Genomic DNA, 19,608 nt, shown 5'->3' on the forward strand with positions numbered 1-19,608 from the left:
GCTATCGTCTGATTGATTGATGGACTTGTTGATCCACAAACTGAAGATGTTCGAGTAACATGTACCACTTGGAGAAATCGGAATTCTTGCAGAAGTGTTGAATGTGCAAAAAACGAACGGGCAGCCGGGCAACGAATGAAATTACGCAGCACTGCTGCCACGGCAACCTGTCAGGACTGTGCCAATCAAACCCAAACCACAGGCGGTATAATCATCTTGTCCAGCCTGTTTTAATACAGCTGAGACGTCCTCTCTCCTCTTCACTATCCAGCTCTCCAGCCCCTTGTACTGAGCCAGGTTTTATAATAGAGCAGATTTTAGAATTGGCTTGGATTTGGATTTTCTTCTCAAAGAATGTACTATAGTAGCCTTCCTCTTCACCGTTCATACAATGCTCTGAACCCTGTGGCTAACCTTAACTGTGTGCTAGATGTCCTCCTCTCCTGCCTGCCTGAATATCCCCCTGCCTTTCTGCCAGACTTGGTTCAAATACTACTTTAAATCATTTCAGATACTGTATCTTTCCTTGATTTAGCTTACCTGTTGCAATATAACCAATAGAATAGTCTTAAAAGTACAAACCACACTCACCTTGCCCTCCGAGCAGGCTACTGCCAACGCTCAAAAGTATTTGAAAGATTTCGAATAGTATTTAAACCCAGGTCTGCCCGCTTGCCTGCCTCCCTTTGCTTCTTTCAATGGGGATTGAGCCAGAGTGGGCTTATCGTCCTCCACACACTCCTCACCCAGTAAGTGGAATGGATTCTGTACCTCTAGGATTAGTCTCTGAAATATCTACAACAATGCCTGCAGGAAATAGTTTGGAAAAAGAAGCTCCTACTTTATACTATACATTTTTATATTTTTATATTCCTGTGGTTGTTCTTTCCTAGAAGTGGAGGGAAAACTGTGTTCACCAATTGGGGGTGTCCCAAATGGCAACCTATAAAGTATATAGTATACAGGGAATAGAGTATAATATACAGGGAAGAGGGTATAGTATACAGGGAATAGAGTATAATATACAGGGAAGAGGGTATAGTATACAGGGAATAGAGTATAATATACAGGGAAGAGGGTATAGTATACAGGGAATAGGGCATAGTATACAGGCAGTAGGGTATAGTATACAGGAATAGGGTATAGTATACAGGGAAGAGGGTATAGTATACAGGGAAGAGGGCATAGTATACAGGCAGTAGGGTATAGTATACAGGAATAGGGTATAGTAAACAGGAAATAGGGTATAGTATACAGGGAATAGGGTATAGTATACATGGAGTAGGGTCAAGTATACAGGAATAGGGTATAGTATACAGGAATAGGGCATAGTATACAGGGAATAGGGTATAGTATACAGGGAATAGGGTATAGTATACAGGGAGCTGGGTATAGTATACAGGAATAGGGCATAGTATACAGGGAATAGGGTATAGTATACAGGGAGCTGGGTATAGTAAACTGGAATAGGGCATAGTATACAGGGAATAGGGTATAGTTTACAGGGAAATGGGTACAGTAATATATAGGGAATAGGGTGTAGTAATATATAGGGAATAGGGTAGAGTAATATACAGGGAATAGGGTATAGTAATATATAGGGAATAGGGTATAGTAATATATAGGGAATAGGGTATAGTAATATATAGGGAATAGGGTATAGTAATATATAGGGAATATGGTATAGTAATATATAGGGAATAGGGTATAGTAATATATAGGGAATATGGTATAGTAATATATAGGGAATAGGGTAGAGTAATATATAGGGAATAGGGTAGAGTAATATAGGGAATAGGGTATAGTAATATATAGGGAATAGGGTATAGTAATATATAGGGAATATGGTATAGTAATATATAGGGAATAGGGTATAGTAATATATAGGGAATAGGGTATAGTAATATACAGGAAAGAGGGTCTTGTAATATATAGGGAATAGGGTATAGTAATATACAAGGAATAGGGTATAGTAATATATAGGGAATAGGGTATAGTAATATATAGGGAATAGGGTATAGTAATATATAGGGAATAGTAATGTAAAGGGAATAGGGTATAGTAATATTTATGGAATAGGGAATAGTAATTTTGATGGAATAGTGTATATTATACATGGAATAGGGTATAGTAACATACAGGGAACAGGGTATAGTATACATGGAATAGGGAATATAGGGAATAGGGTATAGTAATATATAGGGAATAGGGTATAGTAATATATAGGGAATAGTAATGTAAAGGGAATAGGGTATAGTAATATTTATGGAATAGGGAATAGTAATTTTGATGGAATAGTGTATATTATACATGGAATAGGGTACAGTAACATACAGGGAATAGGGGGTATACATGGAATAGGGAATATAGGGAATAGGGAAGAATAGGGTATAGTAATATATAGGGAATAGGGTATAGTAATATACAGGGAATAGGGTATAGAAATATATAGGGAAGAGGGTATAGTAATATATAGGGAATATGGTATAGTAATATATAGGGAATAGGGTATAGTAATATATAGGGAATAGGGTATAGTAATATATAGGGAATAGGGTATAGTAATACATAGGGAATAGGGTATAGTAATACATAGGGAATAGGGTATAGTAATACATAGGGAATAGGGTATAGTAATATATAGGGAATAGGGTATAGTAATATATAGGGAATATGGTATACTGTAATATATAGGGAATAGGGTATAGTAATATATAGGGAATAGGGTATAGTAATATATAGGGAATAGGGTATACTGTAATATATAGGGAATAGGGTATAGTAATATATAGGGAATAGGGTATAGTAATATATAGGGAATAGGGTATAGTAATAAATAGGGAATAGGGTATAGTAATACATAGGGAATAGGGTATAGTAATATATAGGGAATAGGGTATAGTAATATATAGGGAATAGGGTATAGTAATATATAGGGAATAGGGTATAGTAATATATAGGGAATATGGTATACTGTAATATATAGGGAATAGGGTATAGTAATATATAGGGAATAGGGTATAGTAATATATAGGGAATAGGGTATAGTAATATATAGGGAATAGGGTATACTGTAATATAGAGGGAATAGGGTATAGTAATATATAGGGAATAGGGTATGGTAATATATAGGGAATAGGGTATACTGTAATATATAGGGAATAGGGTATAGTAATATATAGGGAATAGGGTATAGTAATACATATGGAATAGGGTATAGTAATACATAGGGAATAGGGTATAGTAATATATAGGGAATAGGGTATACTGTAATATATAGGGAATATGGTATAGTAATGTAAAGGGAATAGGGTATAGTAATATATAGGGAATAGGGTATAGTAATACATAGGGAATATGGTATAGTAATATATAGGGAAAGGGTATAGTAATATATAGGGAATAGGATTTACTGTAATATACAGGGAATAGGGTATACTGTAATATACAGGGAATAGGTGTATAGTAATATTTCTGGAATAGGGTATAGTAATACAGTCGGAAGATTACTTACAATTTAGCTAAATATATTTAAACTCAGTTTTTCACAATTCCTGACAATTAATTATTGTAAAAATCTTATGTCAGTCAAGTCTTAGGTCAGTTAAGATCACCACTTTATTTTAAGAATGTGACATGTCAGAATAATTGTAGAGAGAATGATTTATTTAAACTTTTATTTCTTTCATCACATTCTCAGTGGGTCAGACGTTTACATACACTCAATTAGTAATTGGTACCATTGCCTTTAAATTGTTTAACTTTGGTCAAATGTTTTGGGTAGCCTTCCACAAGCTTCCCACACTAAGTTGGTTGAATTTTGGCCTATTCCTCCTGACAGAGCTGGTGTAACTGAGTCAGGTTTGTAGGCCTTGTGCTCGCAACATGCTTTTTCAGTTTTGCCCACAAATGATCTATGGTATTGGGGTCATGGCTTTGTGATGGCCACTCCAATACCTTGACTTTGTTGTCCTTAAGTCATTTATGGAAGTATGCTTGGGGTCATTGTTCATTTGGAAGACCCATTTGCAACCAAGCTTTAACTTCCTGACTGATGTCTTGAGATGTTGCTTCAATATATCTGCATAATTTTCCTCCCTCATGACGCCATCTATTTTGTGAAGTGCACCAGTCCCTCCTGCAGCAAAGCACCCCCACAACATGATGCTGCCACCCCAAGCTTCACGGTTGGGATGGTATTCTTCGGCTTGCAAGCCTCCCCCTTTTTCCTCCAAACATAGTGATGGTCTTTATGAGACCAGAGGACATTTCTCCAAATACACAATCTTTGTCCTCATGTGCAGTTGCAAACCGCAGTCTGGCTTTTTTAAGGCGGGTTTGGAGCAGTAGCTTCTTCCTTGCTGAGCAGCCTTTCAGGTTATGTCAATATAGGACTCGTTTTACTGTGGATATAGATACTTTTGTACCTGTTTTGTCATGTTTTGTCTTAGATTGTCTTGTCATTATGCTTTCCCTTCTGTTCGTTTCCCCCTGCTGGTCTTATTAGGTTCGTTCCCTTTTTCTATCCCTCTCTCTCCCCCTCCCTCTCTCTCCTCTCTCTATCGTTCCGTTCCTGCTCCCAGCTGTTCCTATTCCCCTAATCATCATTTAGTCTTCCCACACCTGTTCCTTATCTTTTCCCCTGATTAGAGTCCCTATTTCTTCCCTTGTTTTCCGTTCCTGCCCTGTCGGATCCTTATCTATTGTTCACCGTGCTGTGTCTATGTATTGCCCTGTCGGGTCGTGTTTCCCTCAGATGCTGCGTGGTGAGCAGGTGTCTGAGTCTGCTACGTTCAAGTGCCTTCCCGAGGCAACCTGCAGTTCTTGATCAAGTCTCCTGTCTGTTCTCGTCATTACGAGTAGTATTATGCCTTTTGTTTGTAAAGTAACTTTACTGGATTAAATACTCTGTTTTCGCCAAGTCGCTTTTGGGTCCTCATTCACCTGCATAACAGAAGGATCCGACCAAGGAATGGACCCAGCGACTACAGATGCTCGTAACACTGCCGTCGAGATCCAAGGAGCCATGCTCGGCAGACACGAGCAGGAATTGTCTGCTGCTCGCCATGCCGTGGAGAACCTGGCCGCTCAGGTTTCCGACCTCTCTGGACAGTTCCAGAGTCTTCGTCTCGTGCCACCTGTTACTTCCTGGCCTGCCGAGCCTCCGGAACCTAGGGTTAATAACCCACCTTGCTACTCCGGGCAGCCCACGGAGTGCCGCTCCTTTCTCACCCAGTGTGATATTGTGTTCTCTCTCCAACCCAACACATACTCTAGCGAGAGAGCTCGGGTTGCTTACGTCATTTCACTCCTTACTGGCCGGGCTCGAGAGTGGGGCACAGCTATCTGGGAGGCAAGGGCTGATTGTTCTAACAATTACCAGAACTTTAAAGAGGAGATGATTCGGGTTTTTGACCGTTCAGTTTTTGGTAGGGAGGCTTCTAGGGCCCTGGCTTCCCTATGCCAAGGTGATCGATCCATAACGGATTACTCTATAGAGTTTCGCACTCTTGCTGCCTCTAGTGACTGGAACGAGCCGGCGCTGCTCGCTCGTTTTCTGGAGGGACTCCACGCAGTGGTCAAAGATGAGATTCTCTCTCGGGAGGTTCCTTCCAGTGTGGACTCTTTGATTGCTCTCGCCATCCGCATAGAACGACGGGTAGATCTTCGTCACCAAGCTCGTGGAGGAGAGCTCGCGTCAACGGTGTTTCCCTGCTCCGCATCGCAACCATCTCCCTCCTCTGGCTCAGAGACTGAGCCCATGCAGCTGGGAGGTATTCGCATCTCGACCAAGGAGAGGGAACGGAGGATCACCAGCCGCCTGTGCCTCTATTGCGGATTTGATGGACATTTTGTCAATTCATGTCCAGTAAAGGCCAGAGCTCATCAGTAAGCGGAGGGCTACTGGTGAGCGCTACTACTCAGGTCTCTTCATCTAGATCCTGTACTACTATGTCGGTCCATCTACGCTGGACCGGTTCGGGTGCTACATGCAGTGCCTTGATTGACTCTGGGGCTGAGGTTTGTTTCATGGACGAAGCATGGGCTCGGAAACATGACATTCCTTTCAGACAGTTAGACAAGCCTACGCCCATGTTTGCCTTAGATGGTAGTCATCTTCCCAGTATCAGATTTGAGACACTACCTTTAACTCTCACAGTATCTGGTAACCACAGTGAGACTATTTCTTTTTTGATTTTTCGTTCACCTTTTACACCTGTTGTTTTGGGTCATCCCTGGCTAGTATGTCATAATCCTTCTATTAATTGGTCTAGTAATTCTATCCTATCCTGGAACGTTTCTTGTCATGTGAAGTGTTCAATGTCTGCCATCCCTCCCATTTCTTCTGTCCCCACTTCTCAGGAGGAACCTGGCGATTTGACAGGAGTGCCGGAGGAATATCATGATCTGCGCACGGTCTTCAGTCGGTCCCGAGCCAACTCCCTTCCTCCTCACCGGTCGTATGATTGTAGTATTGATCTCCTTCCGGGGACCACTCCTCCTCGAGGTAGACTATACTCTCTGTCGGCTCCCGAACGTAAGGCTCTCGAGGATTATTTATCTGTGTCTCTTGACGCCGGTACCATAGTGCCTTCTTCCTCTCCGGCCGGGGCGGGGTTCTTTTTGTTAAGAAGAAGGACGGTACTCTGCGCCCCTGCGTGGATTATCGAGGGCTGAATGACATAACGGTTAAGAATCGTTATCCGCTTCCCCTTATGTCATCAGCCTTCGAGATTCTGCAGGGAGCCAGGTGCTTTACTAAGTTGGACCTTCGTAACGCTTACCATCTCGTGCGCATCAGAGAGGGGGACGAGTGGAAAACGGCGTTTAACACTCCGTTAGGGCATTTTGAGTACCGGGTTCTGCCGTTTGGTCTCGCCAATGCGCCAGCTGTTTTTCAGGCATTAGTTAATGATGTTCTGAGAGACATGCTGAACATCTTTGTTTTTGTCTATCTTGACGATATCCTGATTTTTTCACCGTCACTCGAGATTCATGTTCAGCACGTTCGACGTGTTCTACAGCGCCTTTTAGAGAATTGTCTCTACGTAAAGGCTGAGAAGTGCTCTTTTCATGTCTCCTCCGTGACTTTTCTCGGTTCCGTTATTTCCGCTGAAGGCATTCAGATGGATTCCGCTAAGGTCCAAGCTGTCAGTGATTGGCCCGTGCCAAGGTCACGTGTCGAGTTGCAGCGCTTTTTAGGTTTCGCTAATTTCTATCGGCGTTTCATTCGTAATTTCGGTCAAGTTGCTGCCCCTCTCACAGCTCTTACTTCTGTCAAGACGTGTTTTAAGTGGTCCGGTTCCGCCCAGGGAGCTTTTGATCTTCTAAAAGAACGTTTACGTCCGCTCCTATCCTCGTTACTCCTGACGTCACTAGACAATTCATTGTCGAGGTTGACGCTTCAGAGGTAGGCGTGGGAGCCATTCTATCCCAGCGCTTCCAGTCTGACGATAAGGTTCATCCTTGCGCTTATTTTTCTCATCGCCTGTCGCCATCTGAGCGCAACTATGATGTGGGTAACCGTGAACTGCTCGCCATCCGCTTAGCCCTAGGCGAATGGCGACAGTGGTTGGGGGGCGACCGTTCCTTTTGTCGTTTGGACAGACCATAAGAACCTTGAGTACATCCGTTCTGCCAAACGACTTAATGCCCGTCAAGCTCGTTGGGCGTTGTTTTTCGCTCGTTTCGAGTTTGTGATTTCTTACCGTCCGGGTAGCAAAAACACCAAGCCTGATGCCTTATCCCGTCTGTTTAGTTCTTCTGTGGCTTCTATTGATCCCGAGGGGATTCTTCCTTATGGGCGTGTTGTCGGGTTGACAGTCTGGGGAATTGAAAGACAGGTTAAGCAAGCACTCACACACACTGCGTCGCCGCGCGCTTGTCCTAGTAACCTCCTTTTCGTTCCTGTTTCCACTCGTCTGGCTGTTCTTCAGTGGGCTCACTCTGCCAAGTTAGCTGGTCATCCCGGTGTTCGAGGCACTCTTGCGTCTATTCGCCAGCGCTTTTGGTGGCCGACTCAGGAGCGTGACACGCGCCGTTTCGTGGCTGCTTGTTCGGACTGCGCGCAGACTAAGTCGGGTAACTCTCCTCCTGCCGGTCGTCTCAGACCGCTCCCCATTCCTTCTCGACCATGGTCTCACATCGCCCTAGACTTCATTACCGGTCTGCCTTTGTCTGCGGGGAAGACTGTGATTCTTACGGTTGTCGATAGGTTCTCTAAGGCGGCACATTTCATTCCCCTCGCTAAACTTCCTTCCGCTAAGGAGACGGCACAAATCATTATCGAGAATGTGTTCAGAATTCATGGCCTCCCGTTAGACGCCGTTTCAGACAGAGGCCCGCAATTCACGTCACAGTTTTGGAGGGAGTTCTGTCGTTTGATTGGTGCGTCCGTCAGTCTCTCTTCCGGGTTTCATCCCCAGTCTAACGGTCAAGCAGAGAGGGCCAATCAGACGATTGGTCGCATACTACGCAGCCTTTCTTTCAGAAACCCTGCGTCTTGGGCAGAACAGCTCCCCTGGGCAGAATACGCTCACAACTCGCTTCCTTCGTCTGCTACCGGGTTATCTCCGTTTCAGAGTAGTCTGGGTTACCAGCCTCCTCTGTTCTCATCCCAGCTTGCCGAGTCCAGCGTTCCCTCCGCTCAAGCGTTTGTCCAACGTTGTGAGCGCACTTGGAGGAGGGTGAGGTCTGCACTTTGCCGTTACAGGGCACAGACTGTGAGAGCCGCCAATAAACGCAGGATTAAGAGTCCAAGGTATTGTTGCGGCCAGAGAGTGTGGCTTTCCACTCGCAACCTTCCTCTTACGACAGCTTCTCGTAAGTTGACTCCGCGGTTCATTGGTCCGTTCCGTGTCTCGCAGGCCGTCAATCCTGTCGCTGTGCGACTGCTTCTTCCGCGACATCTTCGTCGCGTCCATCCTGTCTTCCATGTCTCCTGTGTCAAGCCCTTTCTTCGCACCCCCGTTCGTCTTCCCTCCCCCCCTCCCGTCCTTGTCGAGAGCGCACCTATTTACAAGGTACGTAAGATCATGGACATGCGTTCTCGGGGACGGGGTCACCAATACTTAGTGGATTGGGAGGGTTACGGTCCTGAGGAGAGGAGTTGGGTTCCGTCTCGGGACGTGCTGGACCGTTCACTTATTGATGATTTCCTCCGTTGCCGCCAGGATTCCTCCTCGAGTGCGCCAGGAGGCGCTCGGTGAGTGGGGGGGTACTGTCATGTTTTGTCTTAGATGGTCTTGTCATTATGCTTTCCCTTCTGTTCGTTTCCCCCTGCTGGTCTTATTAGGTTCGTTCCCTTTTTCTATCCCTCTCTCTCCCCCTCCCTCTCTCTCCTCTCTCTATCGTTCCGTTCCTGCTCCCAGCTGTTCCTATTCCCCTAATCATCATTTAGTCTTCCCACACCTGTTCCTTATCTTTTCCCCTGATTAGAGTCCCTATTTCTTCCCTTGTTTTCCGTTCCTGCCCTGTCGGATCCTTATCTATTGTTCACCGTGCTGTGTCTATGTATTGCCCTGTCGTGTCGTGTTTCCCTCAGATGCTGCGTGGTGAGCAGGTGTCTGAGTCTGCTAGGTTCAAGTGCCTTCCCGAGGCAACCTGCAGTTCTTGATCAAGTCTCCTGTCTGTTCTCGTCATTACGAGTAGTATTATGCCTTTTGTTTGTAAAGTAACTTTACTGGATTAAATACTCTGTTTTCGCCAAGTCGCTTTTGGGTCCTCATTCACCTGCATAACATGTTTCCACCAGCATCTTCACAAGGTCCTTTACTTTTGTTCTGCGATTGATTTGCACTTTTCGCACCAAAGTACGTTCATGCTCAGGAAGGAGAACGTGTCTCCTTCCTGAGCAGTGTGAAGACTGCGTGGTCCCATGGTGTTTATACTTGCGTACTCTTGTTTGTATAGATGAACGTGGTACCTTCAGGCATTTGGAAAATGCTCCCAAGGATGAACCAGACTTGTGGAGGTCTACAATTCTTTTTCTGAGGTCTTGGCTGATTTCTTTTGATTTTCTCATGATGTCAAGCAAAGAGGCACTGAGTTTGAAGGTAGGCATTGAAATAGATCTACAGGTACACCTCCAATTGACTCAAATGATGTAAATTAGAAGCTTCTAAAGCCATGACATCAATTTCTGGAATTTTCCAAAACTGTTTAAAGGCACAGTCATCTAAATGTATGTAAACTTCTGACCTACTGGAATTGTGATACAGTGAATTATAAGTGAAATAATCTGTCTGTAAACAATTGTTGGAAAAATTACTTGTGTCATGCACAAAGTAGATGTCCCCACCGACTTGCCCAAACTACAGGTTGTTAACAAGACATTTGTGAAGTGGTTGAAAAACGTTTTATGGCCTACAGGTGTAGGATCTTCATTTGAGTCAGTTTGCTACAGCACTCAAATAATCCTGCAGGTTCAGGAAATGTGAATTATTATGTGGATTATAATTAATGTAAAGTGTAGGGAAAAATATGTCTTAAATTTCAAAGTGAAAATGACAAATGTAGGAAACATTTTTAAACCTCAAATACACTACAAGTTTTAGCGTTTTGGGGGTATCTGTACTTTACTTTACTATTTATATTTTTGACGGCTTTTACTATTATGTCACTACATTCCTAAAGAAGTATTGTACTTTTTATTCCCTACATTTTACCTGACAACCAAAAGTACTGGTTACATTTTGAATGTTTAGCAGGACAGGAAAATTGCCAAATTCACACACATATCAAGAGAACACTTACTGCCTCTTGGCTCGTGGACTCACTAAACAGAGAACACTTGGTCATCCCTACTACCTCTGGGCTAGTGGACTCACTAAACAGAGAACACCTGGTCATCCCTTCTGCCTCTGGGCTAGAGAACACTTGGTTATCCCTACTACCTCTGGGCTCGTGGACTCACTAAACAGAGAACACTTGGTCATCCCTACTACCTCTTGGCTAGTGGACTCACTAAACAGAGAACACATGGTCATCCCTTCTGCCTCTGGGCTAGAGAACACTTGGTCATCCCTACTGCCTCTTGGCTAGTGGACTCACTAAACAGAGAACACATGGTCATCCCTTCTGCCTCTGGGCTAGAGAACACATGGTCATCCCTACTGCCTCTGGGCTAGAGAACACTTGGTCATCCCTACTGCCTCTTGGCTAGTGGACTCACTAAACAGAGAACACTTGGTCATCCCTACTACCTCTGGGTTAATGTTGTTTGTTGTAGTTTGTGTTGTTGTTTGTGTTGTTGTTAATGTTGTTTGTGTTGTTAATGTTGTTTACCTTGTTTGTGTTGTTGTTAATGTTGTATTTGTTGTTGTTTATGTTGTTGTTTTGATAAGAGGGGTAATGATTTAAAGGCCAATAGCATATCCAGGCCTTTTCATTGGTTCACTATGTAAAATAATGATGATTATTTAAACATTTAATGAACTCCTAAACGGTCTGTTAGAGGGAGTTTATTTAGTTTTGTGTCATGTTGTTATGTATTTTTTTAAATAATGGATTCCTTTGAGATGTACAGTGCATTCAGAAAGTATTCAGACCCCCTTTGTTACGTTACAACCTTATTCTAAAATGGATAGAATTTTTTTCCCCCCTCATCAATCTACACACAATATCCCATAATGACAAAACAAAAACTGATTTTTTGAAATGTTTCCAAATGTATATATATATATATATTTTTAAATATCACATTTACGTAGGTATTCAGACCTTTTACTCTGTACTTGGTTGATGCACCTTTCACAGTGATTACAGCCTCGAGTCTTCTTGGTTATGATGCTACAAGCTTGGCACACCTGTATTTGGAGAGTTTCTCCCATTCTTCTCTGAGGATCCTCTCAAGCTCTGTCAGGTTGGATGGGGAGCGTTGCTGCACAGCTATTTTCAGGTTTCACGAGAGATGTTCGATCAGGTTCAAGTCTGGGCTCTGGCTGGGCCACTCAAAGACATTCAGAAACCACTCCTCCCTTGTCTTGGCTGTGTGCTTAGGGTTCTTTGTTATCATCAATCAAATGTATTTATAAAGCCCTTCTTCCATCAGCTGATATCTCAAAGTGCTGTATAGAAACCCAGCCTAAAACCCCAAACAGCAAGCAATGCAGGTGTAGAAGCACGGTGGCTAGGAAAAACTCCCTAGAAAGGCCAGAATCTAGGAAGAAACCTAGAGAGGAACCAGGCTATGAGGGGTGGCCAGTCCTCTTCTGGCTGTGCCGGGTGGAGATTATAACAGAAAATGGCCAAGATGTTCAAATGTTCATAGATGACCAGCAGGGTCAAATAATAATAATCACAGTGGTTGTTGAGGGTGCAACAGGTCAGCACCTCAAGAGTAAATGTCAGTTGGCTTTTCATAGCCGATCATTGAGAGTTTCTCTACCGCTCATGCTGTCTCTAGAGAGTTGAAAACAGCAGGTCTGGGACAGGTAGCACGTCCGGTGAACAGGTCAGGGTTTCATAGCCGCAGGCAGAACAGTCGAAACTGGAGCAGCAGCACGACCAGGTGGACTGTGGACAGCTATAAGTCATCAGGCCAGGTAGTCCTGAGGCAGAAAGAAAGAAAGAAAGAAAGAAAGAAAGAAAGAAAGAAAGAAAGAAAGAAAGAAAGAGAGAAAGAGAGAAAGAGAGAAAAAGAGAGAGAGAATTAAATTCACACAGGACACCGGATAAGACAGGAGAAATACTCCAGATATAACAGACTGACCCTAGCCCCCCGACACAAACTACTGCAGCATAAATACTGGAGGCTGAGATAGGAGGGTTCAGGAGACACTGTGTCCCCATCTGACGATACCCCCAGACAGGGCCAAACAGGCAGGATATAACCCCACCCACGTTGCCAAAGCACAGCCCCCACACCACTAGAGGGATATCTTCAACCACCAACTTACCAACCTGAGACAAGGCAGAGTATAGCCCACAAAGATCTCCTCCACTGCACAACCCACGGGGGAGGCCAACCTGGACAGGAAGATAACGTCAGTGACTCAACCCACTCAAGTGACACACCCCTCCTAGGGACGGCATGAAAGAGCACCAGTAAGCCAGTGACTCAGCCCCTGTAATAGGTTTAGAGGCAGAGAATCCCAGTGGAGAGAGGGGAACCAGCCAGGCAGAGACAGCAAGGGCAGTTCGTTGCTCCAGAGCCATTCCGTTCACCTTCAGACTCCTGAGCCAGACTACACTCAATCATATGACCTTCTGAAGAGATGAGTCTTCAGTAAAGGCTTAAAAGTTGAGACCGAGTTTGCGTCTCTCACATGGGTAGGCAGACCATTCCATTAAAATGGAGCTCTATAGGAGAAAGCCCTGCCTCCAGCGGTTTGCTTAGAAGTCCTAGGGACAATAAGGAGGCCTGTGTGACCGTAGAGTCAGAAAGTATTCAGACCCCTTCCCCTTTCCACATTTTGATACATTACAGCCTTATTCTAAAATGGATGAAATTACATCAATCTAAACACAATACCCCATAATGACAAAGCGAAAACAGGTTTTTCTAAGTCCTTTAGGTATCTTTTGACAAACTCCAAGCGGGCTGTCATGTGCTTTTTACTGAGTAGTGGCTTCCGTCTGGCCACTCTACCATAAAGGCCTGATTGGTGGAGAGCTGCAGAGATGGTTGTCCTTCTGGAATGTTCTATCTCCACAGAGGAACTGTGGCCGGGCAGTCAGTTTGGCCGGGCAGCCAGATCTAGGAAGAGTCTTGGTGGTTCCAAACTTCTTCCATTTAAGAATGATGGAGGCCATTGTATTCTTGGGGACCTTCGATGCTGCATAAATATTTTGGTACCCATCCCCAGATCTGTGCCTCGACACAATCCTGTCTCTGAGCTCTGCGGACAGTTCCTTCGACTTCATGGCTTGGTTTTTGCTCTGACGTGCACTGCTAACTGTGGGTCCATATATAGACAGGTGTTTGCCTTTCCAAATCATGTCCAATCAATTGAATTGACCGCAGGTAGACTCCAATCAAGTTGCAGAAACATCTCAAGGATTATCAATGGAAACAGGATGCACCTGAGTTCAATTTTGAGTCTCATAGCAAAGGGTCTGAATACTTACTCTATGTAAATAAGGTATTTCTGTTTTTTATGTTTAATACATTTGCAAAAATGTCTAAAAACCTGTTTTCGATTTGTCATTATGGTGTATTTTGTGTAGATTGATGAGGGGGAATTTTTTTCCCATCCATTTTAAAATAAGGCTGTAACGTAGTGTGGAAGGGTCAAGGGGTCTGAATACATGCATGAATAGCATTCAAATTGGTATTTCACACAAAAAAAGTCACGCAAAAAACAGACCTCTTCTCCTCATCAGACCAATCTGATTCAAGTTGAACTCTACGATTATTATAAATGAGTCTATAAACACCTCAACCTCATGCATCCGTACAGTAGATGACAGCGAGGATTTAGAAACATCTACATACATGCAAGGATGCATAATAATAATTCATAATATATATAATAATAATTTATACACAAGGCTATCTTTCTGGACCGATATCACGCCAACTCCTTGACTACAAACTGCTGGAATATCTCTGATGGATGTCCTTTTAAATCCAGTCATAATCTGGGCCGGAGAAGTGGCACCCAATCATCATTCAACTCACGATGGTGTATTCAGGCAGAAACTCTGACAGTAACAGCTTTGTCAATGGGAATCTCTGCAGACGACTGTAGCGAGAGTCAATGCCTAGACAGTCTGAGCCTGTTGCACTAAAAGGCCCATGAATTTTTGAAGAGATCAGAGTGGTTACTGTAGGCTAGACCTCATATCCCCAGGCTGGTTCATATTTGAAGTATATCGCTGACTGAAATAGGCCCTTTCACCTGTTCTGTTCTCCTTGTCTCACTGAGCGCACATGAACAAGCAGACAGACACACACACACACACACACACACACACACACACACACACACACACACACACACACACACACACACACACACACACACACACACACACACACACACACACACACACACACACACACACACACACACACACACACACACACACACACACACACACACACACACACACACACACACACATTGTCAGATACAATTAACATTACCCTCACGTTGGCATTCAAGTGGATTATGTCACAATGTTCCTCCTCTCTTTTAACTGCTCTCCTCTCCAAGAAGCTGCTGTGTTTGCCATTACCTCAGATATAATGTCAAATCAGTCAAAGATTCCAGGGAGCGTCGCGTGTGATATTATAATGTGAAGTGTGGCATGTAACCTATCCATTTTTTCTTTATCTCTGTGGCTTTGTCTCAAACGGAACTCTATTCCCTACATAGTACACTACTTCCTTATGGGCACTGGTCAAAAGTAGTGCACTATATAGGGAATAGGGTTCCATTTGGAATGCTAACCTTTAACTCTGGTCTAATTAAATGATTTTAAGCAGGTAACTCGTCCTGGCATTTTGGCATTCAGCAGACTGGATTTGTGTGTGTGTGTGTGTGTGTGCGTGCGTGTGTGTGCGTGTGTCTGTGTGTGTGCGTGTGTGTGTGTATATGTGTGTGCGTGTGCGTGTGCGTGTGTGTGTGTGTGTGCGTGTGTGTGTGTGTGTGTGCGTCTGTCTGTGTGTGTGCGTGTGTGTTTGTGTGTGTATATGTGTGTGCGTGTGCGTGTGTGTGTGTTTGTGTGTGTGTGTGTATGCGTGTGTCTGTGTGAGTATGCGTGTGTATGCGTGTGTGCGTGTGTATGTGTGTATGTGTGTATATATGTGTGTGTGTATGTGTATGCGTGTGTGTGTGTGTGTGTGTGCGTGTGTATGTGTGTATGTGTGTATATATGTGTGTGTGTATGTGTGTGCGTGTGTGTGTGTGTATGCGTGTGCGTGTGTGTGTGTGTATGCGTGTGTATGTGTGTGTGTGTATGTGTGTATATATGTGTGTGTGTATGCATGTGTGTGTGTGCGTGTGTATGTGTGTATGTGTGTATATATGTGTGTGTGTCTCCATTGAGCAAGGCACTTAGATCTTATTCCTTCTGTTAGTCACTCTGGATCAGTGAATGTGCTAAATTGTAAATGGCTGTTATACATGCCAGACTTGGGTTCAAATACTATTTCATTAATCTCGGTTACTTTTCAAGACAAAGCAAATATAAAGAACAACTAGTTGAATAACGGAATGTATTGGAAAACAGCATTAGGAAAATGTTGGCATGTGTTTACAATTACTTCAGTTACATATCGCTGGAGGTTTTTGAAAGCAGTATTATTTGTTATGTATTTGAAAATGGATGTGAATGTACTTCGTGGTTTAGTTTGACGTAACAAACAACTTAACATGTATCCTTATTAGCCTCATTATGCTGACTTAGTTGACAATATGCAGCTCATACTTTACTGTCTCAGGAAAGAGAACAAGATACCTTGTTACATTTAAAAACAACAGCAGATTCAAAAAGCTCGTTGAACATTGAGGGTCTGGTCTGAAGATATGCCTCCAACGCCGAAAAAACGCTCCACAGCTCAATGGGACGTGTACCCAGCAAACAGGGGACATCCTAAGGACATTCTGCGACGTTCCCATTAGGTCCCTTAAGGGTTTCAGTGTGACCTCTGATGTTCTGAGTACGCTCTCAGGGAACGTTTTCTGTAAGTTCACAGGATGTCACTGAGGACCATCTCAGGACGTTCATTTTACTAGTTCTTTGAATGTCGTGTGATCGTCCCAAGGGAACGTTGGGACGGTTTTCTAGTTCCCAGTTTGTTCCCAGGACGTTTTTAGGATGTCCTTGGGATGTTGTTGTTTCATGGTCCCCTGAAGCTCCCCGAGTGTCACAAATCATTACAAGTAAACTAATTAAATGGTATCGGGGGTTTAAGGTAAGTGGTACACTGTTCAGATAAAATACTGTTCAAATCTTTAAACAATGACAACTTAGTACTGACTTTTCAACATGACACCCCACCCTGGGATTTGAACTCACAACCTCAGAATTTGGGGTGTGCTGATCATTCTGCTGCACAACAATGTCTGAGGAATTTCAGAGGGCCCCCTACACATTCACTACCTATAATACGACGAGACGGCCTACAGGGAGGAGGTGAGGGCCCTCTACACATTCACTACCTATAATACATCTCTTAGCAAAACAGTGTCGTCTGCACTGCTATTTAAATTATCAGTTGATCTGACTATTCTCTCATTGATTTCATTTAACTTATTTCAACAATTAGAGTTTTTTTGTTTTCTGTTTAGTTGTCTAATGTTGGTGGGGAATATGATTCCGTTTTAATGTTACTCCTGAATCACTATGAGAAATATAGTAAAATGACTTTGAAGTGTGAAGTGTCGGAATATGCCTACCGGTCAAAGCAGTAGATGATACAGTCGTTGATACAGACATGGTGCAGGATGTTCTCCAATGCTGCTCGGGGAACCTGAGGGAAAAGGTTTGGGAACCATTGGACTAAAGCATTATCCAGTCTGTCCTCTGGAGTTGTTGTTAACTTTAATCTGTCAATGAATCAGCCTCAAGATAAAGACCCGGGCTAATTTATTTTCTCTGTATCCTCTGTGAACCCTGGGTTGGAAGATACGGGTTGAACCCTGGGTTGGAAGATACGGGTTGAACCCTGGGTTGGAAGATACGGGTTGAACCCTGGGTTGGAAGATACGGGTTGAACCCTGGGTTGGAAGATACGGGCTGAACCCTGGGTTGGAAGATATGGGTTGAACCCTGGGTTGGAAGATACGGGTTGAACCCTGGGTTGGAAGATACGGGTTGACACTGTGGATGATTACAGTAGAGATTCTTTTTAGAACCCGGAACATAATGGAACGTTAGAATTAGAATCCCTGTACGTTCCGGAACGCTAATGAAGGCTGACAAGGAAATATGCTTCCACTACTAACTGATTTTCACTGTATTGCATTTTTTGCTGATGTTTCCCAAGTTCACTAAGAAACTCTGCACTTGAATGGGGGCTTAATTTACTGTCAAAAAGGGGTTCCCGCTCAATTATGTATTTTTGGACCCTGAACTGATAGAAAAAGGCAATTTAGCTACCGATCAGTGAGTCCCACTATTTGTGAGAAAGAAGGCAAAGCCTCTCAGCGTATGGGGACATCTCCAAATGAGATGCGTGGTGCTGTATAGAGATTAATGGCACCTCTGAACCATTCAATTGCCTTATAGCCCAAAATAATCTTCAGTCAGAGAGACAGAGACAGAGAGGGTCTAATCTCTTCTAGCTAGATGGTTTTTCTTCCTGAATGGTGAGTCTGCACTGTGACTGACTTCCACACTCCAGTGCCCACAGAGTTACAGAGTAGAGAGAGGCATGGTAGGATGGTCTGTTATCTAATAGGTTCTGCTGTGTACCGTGCAGGGCTGATGGTAGGATGGGTGACAGAGTAGAGGTCTGTTATCTAATAGGTTCTGCTGTGTACCGTGCAGGGCTGATGGTAGGATGGGTGACAGAGTAGAGGTCTGTTATCTAATAGGTTCTGCTGTGTACCGTGCAGGGCTGATGGTAGGATGGGTGATAGAGTAGAGGGTCTGTTATCTAATAGGTTCTGCTGTGTACCGTGCAGGGCTGATGGTAGGAGGGTCTGTTATCTAATAGGTTCTGCTGTGTACCGTGCAGGGCTGATGGCAGGATGGGTGATAGAGTAGAGGGTCTGTTATCTAATAGGTTCTGCTGTGTACCGTGCAGGGCTGATGGTAGGAGGGTCTGTTATCTAATAGGTTCTGCTGTGTACCGTGCAGGGCTGATGGTAGGAGGGTCTGTTATCTAATAGGTTCTGCTGTGTACCGTGCAGGGCTGATGGCAGGATGGGTGACATTGCTGAGAGGCTCAGACAGTGATATAACGCAGTGCATTTCAGCATACTGTTGCAGATACATTCCAAGTGCAGCATACAGCAATTATTGAGTGTAAGGGGGACAATTACTTTTTACACACAGGGGCATTGGATGTTGCAAAACTTTGTTCATTAAATAAAAAAAGTAAGCATCGATATGTTGTGTTATTTGTTCAGTCAGATTGCCTTTATCTAATATTAGGTTGAAAATCTGGTAATATTCAGTGTCAGAAATATGAAAAAATCACGAAGGGGGTGATGTTAGTATGGGTATTCAAATATAGTAAAAACTTAACACACACACACACACACACACACACACACACACACACACACACACACACACACACACACACACACACACACACACACACACACACACACACACACACACACACACACACACACACACACACACACACACACACACACACATATATATACACACATACACACACACACACACACACACACATATACATACACACACACATATACAAACACACACACACACACATATACACATATACACACACACACACATTTACACATATACACACACACATACACACGTACACACACATATATATACATACACACACAAAGACACACACATATACACACAAACACACACACACGCCTCCTCCTCCTCCCGTTAGTTAATGAAATGAACAATGAAATTATGTGAATAAATGAATAGCCAACAAGGCTAATAATGAGCACCACACAATTCCACTACTGCATCAGTTAGCCGGCAGTA

Source organism: Oncorhynchus gorbuscha, linkage group LG03 (genome assembly GCF_021184085.1).
Source record: "Oncorhynchus gorbuscha isolate QuinsamMale2020 ecotype Even-year linkage group LG03, OgorEven_v1.0, whole genome shotgun sequence".
In the NCBI taxonomy this organism is placed as follows: Eukaryota; Metazoa; Chordata; class Actinopteri; order Salmoniformes; family Salmonidae; genus Oncorhynchus; species Oncorhynchus gorbuscha.